The sequence below is a fragment of the Ursus maritimus genome, unplaced genomic scaffold (assembly GCF_017311325.1).
Source record: "Ursus maritimus isolate PB19 unplaced genomic scaffold, ASM1731132v1 scaffold_30, whole genome shotgun sequence".
Classification (NCBI taxonomy): Eukaryota; Metazoa; Chordata; class Mammalia; order Carnivora; family Ursidae; genus Ursus; species Ursus maritimus.
In genome coordinates this window covers 30,999,462-31,010,150 of record NW_024425564.1, presented here as the reverse complement: position 1 = coordinate 31,010,150, position 10,689 = coordinate 30,999,462, and the positions used below count along the sequence as shown (strand labels likewise).

At 42.7% G+C, this 10,689-nt stretch overlaps 1 protein-coding gene across 3 annotated transcripts in view; it reads right to left on the bottom strand.

The window, feature by feature from the left end:
- Positions 1–10,689, bottom strand: part of CDKAL1 (CDK5 regulatory subunit associated protein 1 like 1) — a 624,642-nt gene that overhangs the window by 126,331 nt on the left and 487,622 nt on the right. The window lies entirely within an intron of this gene.

The window sequence follows — 10,689 nt, the reverse complement described above, 5'->3', positions numbered from 1 at the left end:
ATTGCTCTATGTTCTTTTCACTTTTTTCTTTTTCAATGCCAGCATCTTCCTTGCATGCCTTGGTGTTTGTCTTGGGGTCCTTGGTTTTGGTAACTTGGTTAATCCTAACCCCCTGGAATAGGCATTTGCTTATAATTTTTGAGTTGTTTTCCAAAGTCAGTGATGCATGCGTATAATCTGAAAGGGTCAACCTGCTCAACAGTTCCCAACTTCCCTTTCCCCTTTCTGCTTCCTTAGAAGTCGCTCCCCTTTGACTCTTTCAGTTTATTCTTTTGGTATTTGTCACCATATTATGTGCTAAATAAAGTGTCTTCACGGTGATTCCGAACTTTTTAGGACTGGATATTCTCCCCTGGTTTTCCACTACTGCAGATGGGCTTCCCTTCTCTCCCCTGCCCACTCCAGTTACCCGTGTTTCCCAGCTCCACTTCCCAATACAACTACATCATATACACGCCGTTCAGAACTCACCTGTGTAGTAACTATGATTACATGTGCTTTCCTGTATATTTTATTTTCCTGGGAGTTAAAAAAAAACAAAACAAAACCTCATTTTCTATTTGCCTGTCTCTCTGTGTATCACTAATTCAACCTCGAATACTCCTTCACTTACCCAAATCACTCTTCAAGAATGTAATTCCCACTAAATATCCTTTTCACTTTCTTGAAGAAGTTTCTCCCAGAGCATTCAGGCCTGCTGTGACTTAGGCCACTCCTAAGCTCTGATGAATGGCTCCCTCTTTCCCCATCATCCTGGAGATTCTGTTCTCCTCTCTGTGCTGTTTTCTGTTTTCTTTCTCTTACATCTTCCTTCTGAGTGTCCTCTCCTGTTTTGACGAAGTTTCTTGAGCAGGGGATATGCTGATTGATGCTTTGGTGGGATAATAAATTATAAGATGGAAAGCACTCCCCCCTCCCCAGAATCGAGAAGGCATCGCTCATTTGTCACTTGGGTGCTGTGCAGACATTTGAAGCCATTCTGACTCCTGGTCCTTTGAATGTGACTGGTGTGGCTCTCTCATCTTGATGTATGTCTATTTCTCATCCGTGACGCTGGGTCCAGGGTGACTGCTTTCAGTCTGGCCCGTCATGTCCCTCAGTCACAGGAAACGCCCTTGACTTACTCCATTGACAGCTTCTTCCTTCCCTGTTCACACTTTCTGGAATTCCTACTGTTTGAGTGTTGGGCTCTCCTAGACTGGTCCTTTACTTTCCCTTCTTTCTCTACTATTTTCTACCTCATTTCTTTTTATTCTGTTTCCTGGAGGTTTCCTCTACTTTATCTCATAACTCCCCTCAATCTTTAATTTTGCCACTGTGTTTTTAATCTCTAAGTATTGCTTTTGTTCTCTCTTTTTTATGGTATCCTGATCTTGTGTCATAAATACAGTAATACCTTTTCCCATTTCTCTGAGAATGTCAAAGATATATATATATATATATATTTTAAAGCTTTCTTCTCCCTGAATAGTCCTGTTTCTTTCCCCCCCTCTTATCCTACTCCTCTGTTTTGGTCCTGTCCTTCTTATTAGTTGGTGGTTTTCCTCAGATGTCTGGAAATCCCTGATTGGGTGGCTCAGGCAGTTAAGCATCTTCAGGTCGTAATCTCAGGGTTGGGGGACTGAGCCCCATATTGGGCTTCCCACTCAGTGCAGAGTCTACTTGAGATTCTCTCTCCCTCTGCCCTTGCCCTCTGTCCCTGCCCTTACTCCCTCTCTAAAATCAATCAATCAATCAATCTTTTAAAAAGGGGGGGGAAGGGACTGTTATGAACTAAACTGTTTCCCCCAAAATTCCTATGATGAAGCCCTAACTCCCAATGGGATATAAAGGGCCTTTGAGGAAGTAATTAAGGGGGGGGCGGTGCCTGGCTGGTTCAGTCAGTACAGCATGCAACTCGATCTCAGGATGGTGAGTTCAAGCCCCATGTTCTGAGTGTAAAAGCCTACTTTAAAAAAAAGGAAGTAATTAAGGGTAATGAGGTCATAAGGGTGGGGCCTTAAATCCAATAATAGGACTGAAAAAGGAAGAGAGACCAGAGACCTTTCTCTCCCCCTGTGTACTCAAGAGAGGAAAGGCCATGATGGGACACAGTAAAAAGGAGGCCATCTACAAGCCAGGAAGAAACGTCTCACCAGAAACCAACCCTGCCAGCACCTTGATCTTGGATTTTCAGACTCCAGAATGGTGAGAAATAAATTCTGTTGTGTAAGCCACCAAGTCTGTGGTATTTTGTTATGGCTGCCCCAGGAGACTAATATAGGGACTGAAACGCTGACTGAAGGTTCTGAGCCGACCGCTGGGCTTGTCAGTATGAGCCTTACCATAGAGTGACCTGGCTGGACTGTTTAATTCTGGAACCTCTGATGCCAACATCTTCTCAGTGTTTCCCGAAGAAACTCTTCCAAACCCTTGCTGGGAAGGTAAACGCATGCTTGAGTGCCAGCATCCTAGCCGCAAGAAGGAACAAGGAGGGCATGAGATCTCCATCTACACGCAGACCAAACCCCTTTTGCCCTCAACTGTGCCCGGCGGCTTCCTGCTAGGGACCTTCTATATTCCTGTGAGTTAATTTTATGTGTCAGTTTGATTCTGCCATGGGGTCACCGGACATTTGGCCAAATACTATTCTGGGTATATCTGTGAGCACGTTTCTGGATGAGATTAACATTTAAACTGGTAGACTGAGTAAGGCAGATGGTATTTCCTAATGGGAGTGAGCTTCATCTCATCTGCTCAGTGCTCGACTAGAACAAAAAGGCTGAGTAAGGAGGAAGTCCTCCTGATGGACGGATGGAGCTGGGGCACGGGTCTTTTCTGATCTCTGGACTCGAACTGTACCCCTGGCTCTTTTAGGGTCTAGAGCTGTCAGCTTAGGACTGTCACTTGCGCCGCTGGCTCCCCTGGTTGTCAGGTCTTTGGACGTGGGATGGAACGACACGTGTGCTCTCCTGCGTTTCCAATTTGCTGATGGCAGATCCTGGGACTTCTCAGAACCTCTCTCTTCATCTCTCTTTCCATATGTGTGTGTGTGTGTGTGTGTGTGTGTGTGTGTATACACATACACATCCTACCAGTCCTCTTTCTCTGGAAGAGCTCTGGTACCTCTTCCCTTCAGAGAACAAGCCTCCAGTCCTCAGTCAGGGAGGGTGAGGGCCTATCGTCTGGAAGCCTGAGTTGGGGAGGTGATGGGAGAAATCTAACTGCTTTCCACATAGTTTTTGAACAATTCTCCTTATTTTAGTCCCCTTACTTCTTGCCTCGTTCTCCTTCCAGAGGTGCTAGCCAATCCTTGGGCCATGTAAGGATTCTGTGGCATATACGTTATGTTGCTTCTCGGTTTTGGTTTTGGCTTTTCTGTGTTGCCAGGCTGGTATTTAGGATTCTCTAGACTGGTGAGGCTAGTTGTCAACTGTCCATCTATTTTCTTACCACCACAATTTTGTTGTTGTTTCCTCTCCTGTCTTCTTTAGCCTTGTGGGTTACTAATACCTGTAACAAAAACCTCTGCACTGTAGTTTTAGAAGGATTTGGAAGAGAATGAAATTTCATCTATCTAGAACTTTCTTTTCAAACCTGAAACCGAACTTATTCTTGGACAAACTTAGTGCTCTCAAAAAAATATCTTAATTCACTTAGTTCACATATTACACATCTGGAATTTGTAAGTTCCTCTTTCAAAAGAATCAATTTAAAGAACAAAGTAAGTGATGATCTAGTATTAGAGCCCCTGATATAAGAGTGAAGAAGTTTGGGATAACACTTGAAGTTATTTGTAGGTATTCCGTTTATGCATCTTTAAGAGATACACACACACACACACACACACACACACACACGCAGCATCCCTTGCTTCTGGAGGCTCTGTAAGAAAAAATAATCTATAACCTGCAAGATCAGTCTCTATCAGCAAAAGGCATCTGTGAAAGTGGCATTTACAACTCTTTTTTATTTGCTTTCCCCAAACACAACAGATTCTTTGCTTTCTGAAGACTACGTTCAAAGACAGAAGGAACTGTGCTCTAGCTACGAAAAGGTGTTAAAGTTGGCCCTTTTGGCCCCGTTGGCACTTACAGTCAGGCGTCACCTACAGCCTTAATATACATGCCACCCTTTGTGGGACTGCCGTAAGATTAGATCAAATGTCAACAAAATGCTTCTCAGTGTCGGAATATAGTAATCATTCAATAAATGTTAGCTCCTGTTATCAACGCGCAAGCTTCCTCATCAGTCTTCCAATGAACATAGCTCTGCAGTAGTTCAATAACATCACTTCTTTCATCTTATTGCAAGCTAACATTTAACAGATGTCTATTCAGCCAGTTACAAAGTTTCTTGTAAAGTTTCTTCATAAATGACCACAAGCGTGTCTCGATGAAGTCAAGGAACAATGATGGCTTTCACGCTGACGTGCTGTATAGCAACACCCGAAAACATCATCAAGTTGTTGTTTTCTAACCAAAGCTTCAGCTCATATGGAAATTTCCATTTCAGTTGGTTGTATCTATACATTTTCAAAATTTCAAAAGCAAAAAATAACTCCAGTACCCTCCGATCTTACCATATAGAATCAGTATTGCCTTTATGGCTTATTCTGTTCCACGTAACTTACTCTGGCTTATAAAGTTGTTCTGACCCTCATTCATCGTGCTTTACTGCGTTTCCTACAAGTGTCTCTCCCTCAGCCACGAGACTTTAGCCATGACGCCTTCCCTTTGGTTTCTCCAGGCTCATCCAGTCTGAAGGTCTTTGGGTGAAACCCGAGGTTGGCTCCTTATTCTGATCAGAGTTCACATATCACCTCTACAGAGAGGTCTTTGCTGATCAACACAAAGGATCCACCCAGTCTTTTTTTTTTTTATATTAATCTATTAATTTGCAACCTACCCTCTGGTATTTTGCTGATTTTTGTTTGTTTGCTGTTTTCCTCCCTGGCTAGAATATAAGCTTCATGAGAAGAGAGTCCTTACCAATGTTGCCCAACACTGTCGTGTCAGGCTCACAGTAGCATTCAATAAACATCTGCTGAATGAACAGGGGGACAAAAGATCATAAGGGCGGTCCTCATGATTGTATAGGTTTGGCAAAAAACCTTTAAATCCACATATAAAAAATATGGGAGAAAACTAAGTTTCCAAGTCCTTATGTACAGTTTCTTGGGTCCCTGATATCAGGCATGGAAGGTCCTTGACATGGGGTCTACCAAAGAATACTGGGCCTGAAAACACAGTTTTTTAAGGTAATGAAATATTTTATTTTTTCTAGTAACCAGAAAGTAAAAGTTTAAATTTTATTTTTGGTTCGTTTTTTTAAACTGTTAAGGCCAAGATTAAAAGAGTACTAAGCACTGATGATTTTAACAATTAAACAGGTGTTAAAAACAAGACAACAGGCCCCAAATAGAGTCATTTACACTAAGCTCTACATCACCAAACCAAGATTTAACTAGTTCTGGCTCTCCCAGAAATGTGCTCTCAAGCCAGTCAATCAGGAATCACTAGATCGGCACCGGTTAGGTCATCTGCCTGGAAGGCTCCTGCCATCCCCTAAAGGAAAGTAACCTTGCAATATAACCANCCCGCATTCCTGCTCCCTTTTGCCTGTAAGTCTCTCACTTTGTACAGCTCCTCAGAGCTCCTTTCTAGCTGCTGGACTGGATGCCGCCCCATTCATAAACTGTTGCTGAAAGCCATTAAGATCTTTAAAATTTACCCAGGTGAATTTTGTTTAACATCGGTTTTGTAGATACACACACATATATCCTATTTTTGTTTTTTTTTCCCTGTCCCCCATTAGTTGTTGCTAGTGAATAGGTCTCTCTCTCTTTCTCTCTTTTTTAGTACTCTGTATACCCAACGTGGGGTTCGAACTCACAACCCTGAGAGCAAGAGTAGCGCGTTCTACCAACTGAGCCAGCCACGCGCCCCTTTATTTGTTTTCTTAAATTGAAGACATTAATGCCGTACAATTGGTTCTTAACCTTTTGTGGGATAAGGATTCCTTTAAGAATCTGATGAAAACCAATGAGTCCCTCCCCCAGGGGAAAAAAAGTACGTATAGACTCTTACACTGTTCCACACAACTTCGGTTGGTTTCCAGAGCTTCTGAAGCCTATAGATACAGTAGCCCAGGTCAAGAAACTCCTGCGGGTTTTAATTCCCTCTAGAATCTCCTTAAGACATAGGAATTTTAGTTATTCGTCTTACCATCTACTAAGCTCATCAAGAATGCCAGTTTGCCTTTTTTGTTTTCTGTTTTTAAAAAATCAAGAAAAGCAAATGCTACACTTTAATTTCCTGGAAACACGAAATACCGTAAAGCTATGTGGCGATGATTTTCTACCCACAGATGACAATGCAGACGTATCACGTAGCACTCTTTACATTATACTGATTTGCAAGACTCTTAGTAACACAGTTCTAATTCGAAGACAAAAACAATGTTGTAGAGCCAAGTATTAATAAAAGCAATTAGCAAAAAATAAACGCAGTTCTTAACTTTTAAACAAGTGGTGTCCTATAACTTGTTAACTTGGTCTTTTGGCATCAAGCTGTACTTTTTCCATTATAAATGGTGATTATATTCTGGTAGAACTTTTACGTCCCCAAAACCCAAAACAGTAACAGCAATGGCAACAAACAATCCAGACAATTATTTAACGTGCAGAGCATTTGCCTTGCTTCAACGATACTTCAGTACCACTTATAACCTGTTTCTGTGAATGCTCTCCCAGGATCAGGCCATGCTGAGCTAATCTCATCACGGTCTGTCTCTGGTTCTGTCCCAGATTCTGCAACTGTCTTTGTTTCTGAATTGATTCTCTCTGGGAGCCTTACATGAACAGTATTTACTGACCAGAGGGCCAGGATGCTGTTCTCATGAATGAACCTATTTCTTTAAGTTCATGTCTTTATCCAGCCTCATCAGCAATTACGTGGTCGGCCTACACTTCATCGTTCATTCCGCGGGCATTCACTGTTGGTATCTACTGTCTATGAGAAATGTCCTATGATGGCTGTCTGGTGGCGGTGGGCAGGGAATAAACTGAGACAGGAACAAGCCGGTCAGATGACACAAATCACTATGCACAGTGCTCTGAAAGCCCATGGATGGTTTCATCCATGTACACCAAAAATATATTAATATTTTTGGGCAAATCTGCTTTTTTGTGGGAAGACTGTGTATGTATGTGTGTGTGCCTCGTGTGTGTATGGCAAATATTACATACAATCAGATTCTCAAATAATGTTAAGAACCACTGGCCTAGAATTTGGGATAGGTGAAGGTCTCTTACAAACTAGTTATTTGGTGACCATGGAAGCCAGTGTTCTTTTTTTTTTTTTTTAAAGATTTTATTTATTTATTCGACAGAGATAGAGACAGCCAGCGAGAGAGGGAACACAAGCAGGGGGAGTGGGAGAGGAAGAAGCAGGCTCATAGCGGAAGAGCCTGATGTGGGGCTCGATCCCATAACGCCGGGATCACGCCCTGAGCCGAAGGCAGACGCTTAACCGCTGTGCCACCCAGGCGCCCCAAGAAGCCAGTGTTCTTTAAACACCTGATGTTCTGAAAGGACCAGCTGGGCATTACAGGGAAGGAGTGACACAGGGAGAGGTGTCCTAGCTTGCTCACTGCACCTGACAAATCAGAAGACCTGAAGTGAGTCCGGCTCAGCCTCTTTAGAAGGCTGTCAGACAAGCATATCCTTTGGGAGCCTGAAGCTCCATTCTAGGTGGCTTCTCCAAGTTTCAGTTACAACCCACATATAGTCCATCTCCCTTAGAAGAGTTTCAGTAAAAAACTGTTTCCCCCACCTCACTCTATTTCCAATGATGTCTAGCATCACTTGCTCAGTCTTTGATAGAGTACCAGGCACATATCTGCTCATAATTCCATGCAGTTTATACTGTGTCACTTTGTTAGGCCTAAATGCTGAAAAGGAAGAGTCCCCAAGACCTACCGAAGGATAAGCAGACGGATATGGTCAAATTAAAGAACACCAAGAGATAATAAGCAAGAGAGTTGGTAGGCCATAGGAAACCATCCTAATCAGTGCTTGGTACATCAATATTTTGTTTCCTGAAAAATGTTTCTTTTGACCATGACACCTAGATTTAATGAAATAGTTAAGAATTGAAGATGAGGGACTATGATGGTTTTTAACTTTTGTAAGTTTCCTCAAAATTTTCATTCTGTTTGTCTCCTGTTTTCCACAGAGATTAACAAAAAGGGCAAAGTATAAAAGGCATTTGGGCATAGCAAGGGAGAGCTTACACCCTGGATCTTACTTGAAGCTGGTCTTGGGGTGAAAGAAAACATGGCAATCAGTGGGGAGGCAAAGGGAGCAGGTCAGAGGTGAGACACAATGCCAGGGCCTGACCCTCAGTGCTTACAGATACCCCTTAGACAGCCAGAACAATCCTAGTGTCGGCCTACGGCCCCCTGTCCATTCACCCATTTTTCCCTTCCCGTGGAGGAAGCACTGGGTCATTGGTTTCCCTCATCAAGCCTCAGGGAGCAGAGATTCCTACATCTTTAAAGCTGCCCTTCTGGTTAAAGCATTTTGCCTTTAAATGAGTAAGATTTTGGCTCTAAAATCCTGTATTTAAAATAGAAAATCAAGGATTCTGTATTTTAATTAAGTTTCTTAGAGCTTTATTTTAGGCCCTGTTTTTCTTTCTCCCTGGCCACTATAATTTCTTCTAGACAAAGCGGTTAGGAAGCCAAGAATAGAGCCAGAATTGCTTGGTTTAAAATCCCAATTCCACCACTAGCTGTGCAACTTTGAACAAGTCACTTAACACTCTCCGTGCCTCAGTTTCCTCAAATGTAAAATGGGGCATAAAAGTAGTCATTACCTAGGGTTACTGGGAAGATTAAAGGCAACAATCTACGTAACACACTGCTGGTCCATGGCGAGCACCACCCACGGGGCGAGCCACCAGCATCGTCCAGTTCACAGGTCAGAGGGATTATTCCTCCAAAGTCTCTCTTGTTCCTTTTTCTGCCTACTCCTGGATCCACCGCCAACCTCTTTGACCTCATGGCAACCCGATTTCCTTACCCAATCCATTCCTGCCTGCAGCCTTTCTCCATTTTGATGCGTCCTACATACGGTTTCTAATTGCATTTCCTCCAACACTACTGAAATCGTGCCACTCCTCTACTCAAACACAGTGGATGTTGCCTGTGGACTACAGGTGATGTACTTCTGACAGCTCAGCTTGAGATCGTTATCTAGGAACATTCTCGAGGGCTAACAAGGCTGTGTGTGATTACAGAGTCAAAATCCCCTTGACTGGCTCCAAACCGCTTCCCAAAAGGATCCTTCTCATTATTCACTGCAAGCCTTGCATTCTAGAAGGACTAAACTTCTCATCATTTTCTAGAAACACCTGGTACCTCACTCCTGGTGCCTCAGCTTGAAAGTTCCTTTTTTTCCTGACAGTGACTTTAATCATTCCCCTCGTAAAGCTCTGAGTTTTAACTGCCCTCGAGACACACTGCCTTGTATTATCGCCCTTTATGTCATCCTCCTCCTCCTTCCTGGATTATATGCTGTTTGAGACTAAGGAACCACCCAGAAGTCGCCTTGATATGTGCTACAGCACCCAGCACAGCCCCTTGGTGTAGAAGTTTGACATTAGGTAAATTAATTAGTGTTCTTCAAACTGCAGTTTTCACTATAATCTTTAACAAAATATCAGTAGTTCTGATTGCCAAAGTGATCAAGATACTTAAACCATTTCCCAAAGCCACGTTTTCGGTCATGATGGTCAATGGGACGGCTGTGGTTATTGTTCAGGGGTGAGGAGTGCTGGCAGACAGCCTCCTTCCACCTCCCATCTGCCCTTGCACAACTATGGCTGCTAACAGAAGACAAAATCAAATTACATTTTTTTCACAGTGGTCTTTACATTCTTCACTGGGATAGGATTTCAGGTACCTGACAAATTATTCACTTGGATAACCATTTTAAAACTTTGGAGAACACACTGATTTTCATTTCAATAGCATTTGAGTGATTCTGGGTTAACTCCGTAAGAAGAATGAAGAGGGCTGTTCTCTGGGGCCCTCTGTTAAGAATTAATATCAAGTTAGCTGGGGAGAGAACCACCAATTACTGCTTTGCATTAACGCCGTACGGCCCAAGTAATCCCATTCGCACGATTTTGTGCTTGATTACAGAACCGTCGGAATCTACCTGCAGAATTCTTCCTTTTCCTTTTTATATTTGATTGTCCTAAAAAAACAAGTTCAAAGCACCCAGAAAGTGGTTGGAGAGGGTACTCTGTGATTTCACAGATAAAAAGGCTGAAAGGAAAGGCAGTAAAGGGATAGAGCATGCATGGAAAGTACTTCTGATTCCAACAGAATGTCTCTGACAGTAATAGAGCTGCTGAGTTAGTATCATAGCATTTTGAGAGGAATATTTCACTCGTGGCCTGTGAATTTCCCCTCAAAATTAAAGATACTTCATCCATGAATTTGTCTAGCTCCTCTTGACTCACAGAAGTCTTTGCTCTGCACAGTTTTGGAGGATGAAAACTCCATGTGCTACCTGGTGTGTAAATATACAGATACCACAAAGAAATACATTTCCGCCTTTCCAAGTTTACTTCTCTCTGTCACGGCGCACTCAACTTGAAGCACATTGTTTAAAAGAGAATAGCCTAAGCATTAAAAACT